The sequence below is a fragment of the Symphalangus syndactylus genome, chromosome 3 (assembly GCF_028878055.3).
Source record: "Symphalangus syndactylus isolate Jambi chromosome 3, NHGRI_mSymSyn1-v2.1_pri, whole genome shotgun sequence".
NCBI lineage: Eukaryota > Metazoa > Chordata > Mammalia > Primates > Hylobatidae > Symphalangus > Symphalangus syndactylus.
Genome location: NC_072425.2, coordinates 29,077,880 through 29,088,153, shown reverse-complemented (window position 1 = coordinate 29,088,153; position 10,274 = coordinate 29,077,880).

Here is a 10,274-nt window from a genome sequence, read left to right as displayed (position 1 = left end):
TTTTTTTTGAGACAGAGTCTCACTCTGTTGCCAGGCTGGAGTGCAGTGGCACAATCTCTGCTCACTGCAACCTCTGCCTCCCGAGTTCAAGCGATTCTCCTGCCTTAGCTTCCCCAGAAGTTGGTACTACAGGTATGCACCACCGCACCCAGCTAATTTTTGTATTTTTAGTAGAGATGGGTTTCAGCATATTGGCCAGGATGGTCTTGATATCTTGACTTTGTGATCCTCCGGCCTCAGCCTCCCAAAGTGCTGGGATTACAGGTGTGAGCCAACGTGCCTGGCCCAGTTTTACTTTTAAGATGAGTCAATAGCCAATGAGAGAAGACTGAGTGGAGGAGTCTTCACCCAGCCCATCCGGTTCAGCAACACACAATAAGGGCAATTTCTCTCCAGCGGAGCAACACCAGCCATTGCTGTGTTGAATCATTTTCCCTTAGCTCTCACAATTTATATTCTCTGTCTCTCTTTGGCTACAAAGAAAATCCCCCTTGCACTTCAAACAGCGAGCTCTGCCAAATACTCCACCTTCATCAATCTTCATTTAAATGCCAGCAACATGACCCTATGAATAAAGGTAGTGAGTTAAGAAATCAGCATCCTTTTAAAGAATTTTCTTTTAACTGACACAGGGAATTGGAATGACCACCTTAGAGGAAGAGGAAGTGATGAAATATAGCAGATTGTTTAGACCTGAAGACAGCCCAGCTTCAAATCAGGGCCCTGCTGTTTACCAGCCGTGTGACCTAGAGCAAGTCCCTTACTGGATGAGTCTTGGGTTTTTGTTTTTGTTTTCTTCTTTGTAATAAGGGAAAATTAATTGCACTGTTTCCTATGGTAGAGAGTACTGTTGCCAGCAGAGGTGGGGGACTGTGTTTTCATGTGGAAGATGCCTATAAACAAACACTTCTAGGTCCTCTCCACCTCTCACATAACTTATTGGAACAAGGAGCTATATTCATAGCTCAGTACAATCCCTTTCCTCCTTGGAATCTTTCTGTCTTCACAGAACCTTTGCCTGGGTGTGCCCTCTGCCATGCAATGAACCGGGCAGTAAAGGCCCTGGCCATGCCAGAAAGATCTGGGGACGTCCATGATTGCTGTGACCAAGTGGGCACATCTCACTAATTCCAGAAGAAATCCACTGCACATTTTATACAGCTCTTTCAGTAATAAAGTGAACATTTGGCTTTCTATCCACTCAACTCATTTGTGTAACTTGGTTATACAAATTCAGAACTTGAGAAGCTCCCTAAAATCCCAACAAGTTGTAGATCAAGTGATTAATACAATGCTCCTGGTGCTATTTGGAGGCATACTTTCAGATTCTCTTCCTTCCAATGTAAATTTATGTGTCATTCTAATTGATGCACCTGCTTCCCATTATTAACAGTTAGTAACTAATTATTAAGATTTTGTCTGGTACAAGGTTCTGTATATCAGACTGTGTACAACGTAGAGGTAAAAAAATAAAAATTAAAAAAAAAAAACAGAGTCAACCTCACTTCCCAGGATTAATCAGGCTAGAGATGAGAAAAAGAAAAATGTATACATGTTTATACAAACAGGTAGAAAAGAAATACAACACAAGAAAGAGTCAGATGAACTGCTATGAAGGTTAGCACATAGTAGGTACAACTGTTTTTATTCAGTGAGGAAGCAATTTGGTTTTTTTTTATTTTATTTTTATCATGAAATTGATATGAATAAGCTCCAACCCTTTTTTGGGCCTCTGGTTCTGCATCTGGAAATAGAGGAAGGCTATAGAATGGCATGGTCTATTAAGATCTTCCCTGGGCTGACATGCTCTGCTCCATTCTCTTCTATATCTCAGGGTGTTGTAAAGTCAGAAATCAGAAATGCAGGTTTAAGGTTCCTTGTTGGGACTAGGAGGCAGAGTGAGGAAGATCCCTGACTCCCAGGGCCCACCCTACCTCAGCAGAATTTCATTTTCCCCCAAGGCATCACCCAAAGAGATTCATGCACCTTCCTGAAGACATGCCACCACTCCCATCCTCCTGAGTACTGTCTGCACTTTGTCTTTAGCCAAAACTGAAACCAGTTTCAGAGGTAACAAGATGTGTCCCTGGTCTTGCCTACATAAACCATAATGGGGCAACACCAAATTTTAGCTCCATTTGTCTACAAGAAACGGCTTTCCAAAACAGACAGAAGTCCCACTTGGGGTGAGGTTTGCAGTTCCACGTGTTTCAGTGGGAGAGGGGGAAAACGATGGGATGAGGGGAGCAAAAACTGGATTCAAAAGACAGGAACTATTTAGTTCAGTATCCTAAGAGCTCAATGCTAAGACATTAGGGAATCCAGCCAACCCTTCTCCCCAGTAAATGCAAAATAGAAATAAATGACACTCACTCTCATTCCCACCCCTCATATCAGTGACCACATTAATGATAGAGAACGAAAAAATACTATGACGATAACTATTCTTTATTGAATTGATTCTAGGTGCCAGGTACTTGGCTAAGTGTGTTATATATTGTCCGATTGAGTTCTTGTAATATTATGAGGTAGTTCTATTATTGTCATAATTTTATACATGAAGAAACTGAGGCACACAGTATTGTAGTAACTTGCCAAGGTCACCAAGCTGGGATGGAATATTTGTCTGTCTCCAAAACCTCTACTGTGGCATCCCTTCTACAAGATCTGTGTATGACAGGACGATTTTTCTCCTGTTTCTTTGCCTGAAAATTGGCTCTTTTCCTTTTCTATCTGCCTTCTTATTGCCATCATACTGACATTTCTCTGGTCCAGGGCATTATCACTTTCATCCCACTTACATCTGCCCCTTATCTCCACTTCCTCGACATCACCCTGGTTCAAGGCATTTTCACCTCTCATCTGAACTGGACACTCTGGGCCTGTCTCTTGCCAATTCATCTTCCATCATGTGGCATATGGGATCTTTCCCAAAACCAACATTGGCCATAGGTCTGACCCTTACTTTAGCTCTTCAATGGCTCTATTAGACATGGCCCCTTTAACATGTAAAACAAGGCTTTTCACATTCCAATTTGTGTACCCCTTCAGCCTCACTTATTGCTAGTCTCTCTATCTCTTTCTCTCTGTGTGTGTTTTACACTTTATTCTCCATTCACAATGTTTCTGCTGCCTCCATTAAGTGTCATAATTTTTTCTTGACTCTTTAATTGAGCATATGCTGGTCCCAATTCCACCCACCTCTGATAATTCTTTCTTATCCTTCAGCTATGAATTGGTGTTCATGGAGGGCATCCCTGTGTGCTCCATATCCAGGTTAGATGCCCTTTCCACGTGCTTCCACTTCATGCCACACAGACCTTTGTCATACCATCTCTCCCGCATCCATATTTACATCCTTTGTGCCCTTCACCCAATTGTCTGCTCCATTACAGGAAGAACTGTCTCTTTTTTATCACTGCGTCTCCTGTCCCTGCCTTCATTGCATTTGATGAATAAGTAAAGCAATAAACAAAGGAACAGATGAGAGAAATTTAAGTTGGAAATCATGAAAATTAAAACCCAGTAGCATTGTTTCCTTTGTGCTCCAAAGGTTCTTGACAATTCAAAATATAAAAGTGGCAAACACACAAAGGGGATTACAACTTGCGTTGAAGTCACTAATATTATTAGTGCTTCTCCATATTGGACATTTGCTTCCCAAAGACAGCAAAGCTGGATGAATTAATGCTTCATCAATAGCCCCACTGTAAAATACCATAAGTAGTTTAGATAACAGAAAAGAAAGCTTTTCGCCCTTGAATGCACTTTGATGTTCACTGAGGTGGTAAGAATCTCTCAAAAGCAAGGGGAAAAATAATCCTCAAAGTTTCTTATAACAAAGAGATTGAAATTCTCAAACTCTACCTCATTAAAAATACTGTACAGTTTCAAGTCCTCTGAAGACTCTCAATAAATATTAATTGAATTGAATGTGAATTGAATTAAGCAGAACACCTATGAATGACTCATTTTTTTCCTCAGAAAAATTTAAGGAGCTGTTAACACCTGCTTATTGCCCTAAGATAATGGAAATTTCTAGGCATTAGCCATGGAGAGAAGGGGAAAGAGGTGAGAGGAGAAAGACAGATTACAATTAAACAGAGGTCAGTTCAAATCCCAACCGTACCATCACATAGCTCTGCATCCTCAGGCAGCTTACTCAAATGAGCCTTGATTTGCTTGTCTTTAAACTGGAAATATTGATACTTGTTTTTTGGAGATTACAAGTTTATTGTGAGAGTAAAACATATGTGTGTTTTAACTCTAAATTAGAATATACATTAAAGAAATTACTTATCAATCCATACAAGTCATGCAATATATTGCCATGTCAATGTATTTGGACTTACTTGTCTCCGGAATTGCCTTACGAGTGGTGTGGTAAACTCACTACTCTCTCACTCTCACTCATTCTCCCTCTCTCTCTCTCTCTCTCTCTATATATATATATATATATATATATACACATATATGTATACATATACACACACATATATATACACATATATATGTATATATATATATTCCCTGCCTGAGATTACATAGTACATGAAGGCAGGAGGCAGGATGAGGAGGGGAATTAGCATGAATTTGAGACACCAGAAGACTGAACTTCAATCCTGATTTCCCTGAATTCCCTTCTGTGTGACCTCAGGCAAATCATCCACTTTCTCAAAGCCTTAGTGTTATGGGAATTTAATATATAATGTATTTCAGTGGGTTTTGCAAAATACTGCATGAAAGCCTTGGTTCATATTATTTAAAGCAGGAGTTCTCAACTGGGGGCAATTTTATGAAAACAGCCCCTAGGGATATTTGGCAATGTCTAGAGGCATGTTTTTACACTGTAGGAAAGGGGAGTGCTACTGGCACCTAGGAGGTAGAGGCCAGGGATGCTGCTCAACATCCTGCAATGCACAGGGCAGTCTCTTTTCACTCCTCAGCAAAGAATAATCTGGCCCCAAATTTCAGTAGTATGGAGTTGAGAAACCCTGATTTAAATGTTGATATCATGAAAATTTAAAGGTGGTCTCTTAATAACAACATTCAAGAACATTTGTTTATTTCTTAAATGACCAGTTAATGACAGCCAGCATGATCAGCATCTCATGGTGTATTTTTTCTTCTCCAGCTTTATTGGAGTATCATAGACAAATACAAGTAATATGTATTTTAGGTGTTCAACATTGTTTTGATATACTCATATATTGTGAAATGATTAACATCATTCATATGATTTGGCTGTGCCCCCACCCAAATCTCATCTTGAATTGTAGTTCCCATAATCCCCCACATGTCATGGGTAGGACCTGGTGGGGAGGAGGTAATTTAATCGTGGAGGAAGTTACCCTCATGCTATACTCATAATAGTGAGTTCTCACGAGATCTAATCGTTTTATAAGGGACTTTTCCCCTTTTTGCTTGGCACTTCTTGCTGCTGCACTTCACTCTGCACTTCACTCTTCACTCTGCACTTCTCTTTCCTGCTGCCATGTGAAGAAGGACATGTCTGCTTCCTCTTCTGCCATGATTGTACATTTCCTGAGGCCTCCCAGTCATGCTGAACTATGAGTCAATTAAACCTCTTTTCTTTATAAATTACCCGAGTCCTAGGTATGTCTTTATTAGCAGTGTGAGAACGGACTAATACAATCATCAAACTAATTAAAATATCCATCAACTCACATAGTTACCTTGTGTGTGTGTGGAGAACATTTAAGATCTATTCTCAGCAAATTTTGAGTATTCAATACAGTATTTTAACTATAGTCACCATACTGTACATTAGATCTCTAGAACATATTTCATCCCGAGTAACTGGAAGTTTGTACTCTTTGATCAACATCTGCCTATTTTCCCCACCCCCACACAGCTCCTGGCAACCACCATTCTACTCTCTGCTTCTCTGAATTTGATATTTTTAGGTTAAAAAACACACAACAATGAAACTATAGTCTCTCTATTAAATAGTAATGGGAAAACTGGATATCCACGTGTTGAAAGAAATTAGACTTTTATCTCACATCATATATAAAAATTAACTCAAAAGGGCAAAAGGGATTAGACTTAAACATAAGATTTGAAACTGTAAAAATCACTGCAGAAAAACATAGGAAAAATTGTTTTCATATTAGCCTGGGCAATGATAACGCCCCAAAAAACAGGCAACAAAAGCAAAAATAGACAAATGGTATTGCAAGAAACTAAAAAGCTTCCGCACAGCAAAGGAAATGATCCATAGAGTGAAAATACAGCCTATGGAATGAGAGAAAGTATTTCCAAACTGTACATCGTGTAAGGTGTTAATATCCAAAATGCATAAGGAACCCAAATAACTCAATAGGAAGAAAACAAATAACCCAATTTAAAAATGGGCAAAGGACCTGACTAGACACTTACCAAAGAGGACATACAAATGGTCAACAGGAATATAAAAAAATTGTATACATCACTAATCATCAGAGAAATGCAAATTGAAACTACAATGAGATATTACTTCATACCTGTTAAAATGCTATTATTAAAAAAAAAAAATCCTAAGTGTTGGTGACAATATCTAGAAGAGAGGTCCTCTGCACTTTGTTGGTGGGAAGGTAAATTGGTATAACCATTACGGAAAACAGTATGTAGGTTCCTCAAAACATTAAAACTAAAACTCCCATACAATCCAGCAATCCTACTCCTGGGTATACATCTAGAAGAAGTAAAATCAATATGTTGAGGTATCAACAGTCCTATGTTCATTACAGCATTATTTGCAATTGACAAGATATTGAATCAACCGAAATATCCATGTATGAATGAATAAAGAAAATGTGGTATGTATACACAATACAATATCATTCAGCCTTTTAAAAAGAAATCCTGCCATTTATGACAGAATGGATAATTCTGTTTTTTTCAGATTCACCCATATCATGGGAGAAGATATTATGATTCTTTGATCTAATGGCCTTTCAAAAGAATGTGTTTCTGTGTGAACACATACATGTATATGTGTGTTCAACGTGTTCTTTGAGTGCTTTCTGCTTTTACCTGTAAAATAGAGCACCCCTGTAAGGTAAATAGAGCAGAAAGTATTACCCCCGTTTAACAAGTAAGAAAATCAATGTTCAGAGGCCGCATGACTTGACTGAAGTCACAAAGCTATTAAGTAGTGAAGGATTTTTTGTGTGTGTCTGGACATCAGAATTTAATAGCTCTATAGAAGCTGATGCAGATGGGCATTCATGCTGAGATTTAGTATTTGTTTTGATTCAACATTTCAGTTTAAATCAGCAAGAATTAGCTATTAACACTAAGTTTGTCGTATCTAAATGACACAATTTCTGCGGTCAAATTTTCAAAGACTAGGATAAATTTCTAATCTGAATATTGCATGAATATAATGATATTAAGGAAAAGTTGATTTCTAAATTACTAGGGTGAACAGGTGTTCAAATAAATGTTCTAGGAAAACTGTGTAATCACATGAAATTTAATTGAAAAGTTAATATAAATAATGAACTCTTTCCAACATAACATATGTATTATGTACTCCAACACACATATATACAAATATGTGTTATATTCCCAAATGGATTTTAAGTCCCGCATAAATAGTGACTCTTTCTCATACCATGGTTAAGATGGTGCTTGGCTCATATTTGGTTCCTAATTTAAAGAAAATGTTTGGGGAGGGGAGGAGGGCAAAGAATAAGTATATTGAAAAGATCATCTAGAAAACCAAGGAAGGATTACATTGATGGAGTAATAATTATATTTAAAATGTATGGTGGATTATTATTTTTAAAGGGTTCTCTATTATTAATAACATCCCTCCAGATAAATAGGACTTCCTTCACTGAATGAAATGCATGCATTTCCATATATAAATTAAATGATCTGTCAGCATGGAATGGAGAAAAGTGAAACAAATCAAACTGAATTTCAACCCTGTACTGGACTTCATAGAGTTGTCCCTAAACCTCTTGGAACATTATTCAAATAGCCCCTAGCTCATTGAAGTGGATTCTGTTTCTTCACTTCACTTAGAGGACAGGATTGCTGTGAAATTCAAATAAAAACCCCTCTGTGAAAGCTGAACCATGAGGTAACTAGCATCCTAAACCTGCCTAACCTTCACACAGGCACCTGCCAGTCAACAGTTCTCCAAGAACTGATGAACTCATCATCAAGAACATACCAACTAGGCAGAAAAGGAATCTTAAATGAGCAGCTTCTTAAAAAAGGAAAAGAAATAGAAGAAGAAGGATGATGGAAAGGAGGAAGGGATATCCAAAACAGATTAGAGAGAAGAGAAAAAATACCTTCAATCATTTGACCCCTCTAATTTCTCCCTACCAGTCATGCCCAGACTTCCCTTTCCTCCCACAGCTTAGATCCTGGGTGCCCACTTTAAAGAATTCCTTTATCAATAGAGTATTTTTACTTCCTCTACTATGCAATATTCACTGATTTGCTTTATTAATGTTACAGTCTGAACACTGCTGCTGAAAACTGAGGGAATTAAAAAAAGTGTCCAACCCTGTGAATTGGGGCTACAACAAATTGGTAGTCTCAGACCTTACTTGAGCTCTCAACACTCTATGGATTTGTCTATTCAACACAGAGCAATCATTCATGTTTCTCCTACACACTCCTCTCAAGCTTCATCCCTGGCCACTATTTCACTGACCCCAAGTGGGTCTGGAAGCTCTACCAATTCTTGGCTCTCCACAGATAAAACCTCCCTTTATTAGTAACAGAATCCAGGACAGGAAATTTCTTCAGTGTTCTCCCACAAGTCTTCAAGATAAGCTTCATTTCCATCCATTTTCCTCTCTTCTTTCCATCACAATATATGGCTGTGTCCCTTGCTATCTAAGGACAATCCCTCAATCTGTGCTCTGGTGAACTTCTCCAGAACTTGTCCCTTTGAGCTATCCCCAGGCCATTGTGTGTCATCAACCCCATCCTTCTTTCTCTCATGAATCCTTTCCATTAGCACTACACAGAGAATATGTTCACCCATGTTAAGATACTGAAGTTTCTCCCAGATAACAAACCACAAAACAAGCTGAGTATGTATCCTCTTCCAGTTACTAACATTTTTGTTTTCAGCCCTTCGCAACCTAACTTCTATAAGAATCGTGCATACTCCTAGTCTCTCATTTCACATCCTCTATTTTCAAATCAACCCATTATCATCTGGCTTTCTTCCCTTCATTCATGTCTCATCCCAATGGCACATGCCATTGTGCAATATGTAATTCATAAATATTTGGTGAATGAATCAAACTTGCTTTGCCCCACCTCTCCACTATCTTTAGCCAAGTTTATCAAAGACCTCACTGTTGCTATATCCAATAAATATTGCTCATTTCTTATCAAATGGGCTTATTCACAGCATATGACACTGCTGTCATCATGTCTCCTGGATTCCTCTTTTTTTTCCTATAACAGCTCGATCAAGCTAGAATTCACATGTCTTAAAATTCACCTTTTTTTGAAATGTACAATTAAGTGATTTGTAGTATATTCACAGAGTTATGCAATCTTAACCACTATCTAATTCCAAAACATTTACATCACTTCAAAGAAACCCCGTACCCTATAGCAGTCACTCCCAATTCTCTTCTTCCACCCATTCCCTGGCAACCACTAATCTACTTTCCGTCTCTTTGGATTTAACTACTCAGGACATTTTATGTAAGTGAAGTCATTTAAAATGTGGTCTTTTGTGACTGGCTTATTTCACTTAGCATAATATTTTCAAGCTTTATTCATGTTGTAGCATGTATCAGTATGTCATTTTTAAATGGCTAATATTCCATTGCATATATGTATCACATTTTGTGTATCCATTCACCTGTTGATGAACAATTGGGTTGCTTCTAATTTGTCACTATGAATAATGGTGTTACGGAAATGTGTATATAAGTTTTTGTATGAAAGTGCATTTTTATTTTTCTTAGTTATATACCTAAGACTGGAATTGCTAGGTCATATAGTAACTATGTTTAACATTTTGAAGAACTGTCAAGTTTATTTCCAAAGGAGGTGCACCATTTAACATTTCTGCCAGCAATATATGAGGGTATCATTTTTTCCACCATTTTCATCCTTGTCAAACTTTTTACTATCTTTTAAAATTTTAGCCATCCTAGTCAGTGTGAAGTAGTGTCTCACTGTAGTTCTGTTTTGAATTTTCCTCGTGTCATATTATCTTGAACATCTTTTCATGGGTTTATTGGCCATTTCTATATCTTTGTTTGAAGAGGAATGCCTGC